The sequence below is a fragment of the Limulus polyphemus genome, unplaced genomic scaffold (genome assembly GCF_000517525.1).
Source record: "Limulus polyphemus unplaced genomic scaffold, Limulus_polyphemus-2.1.2 Scaffold112, whole genome shotgun sequence".
Classification (NCBI taxonomy): domain Eukaryota; kingdom Metazoa; phylum Arthropoda; class Merostomata; order Xiphosura; family Limulidae; genus Limulus; species Limulus polyphemus.
The window spans coordinates 511651-512111 of NW_013665722.1; positions in this window are offsets into that span (position 1 = coordinate 511651).

Sequence of the window (461 nt, forward strand, 5' to 3'; positions counted from 1 at the left end):
CAGACTATCTCCAATCTAGTAATCTCCCGACAATTCACGAAGGTTCGAGAAAGAAGTGGCGTGATACTAGTCACGTGACCTCGCTGACGCAACAGTATCATAGAAAAGTTCCCAGTAGCACAGCAACAAGTCTGAAGCTTATAACGCTAAAAACTGGGTTTCGATACCCGTGACTTGCACAGTATGGATAGTCCAATGTGTAGCTTTGTGATTAACTACAAACAATAGAAAAAATCGATCGCAATGATTTTTCTTGTAAAGTTCATTTTACATTTTTGATAAATTTGCTTTGTTATATGTTGTTATTTATAATAAAAATGTGACTAATATTGAAATTAAATACTGTTTGTTAAACACCACAGATAAACGAGTATATACTGTTCTCATTTTTCATTGGAACTAAAAATGTAGAAAGTAAATTCATCAAAAATTGTAAATAATTACAATTACCTGATTTCACC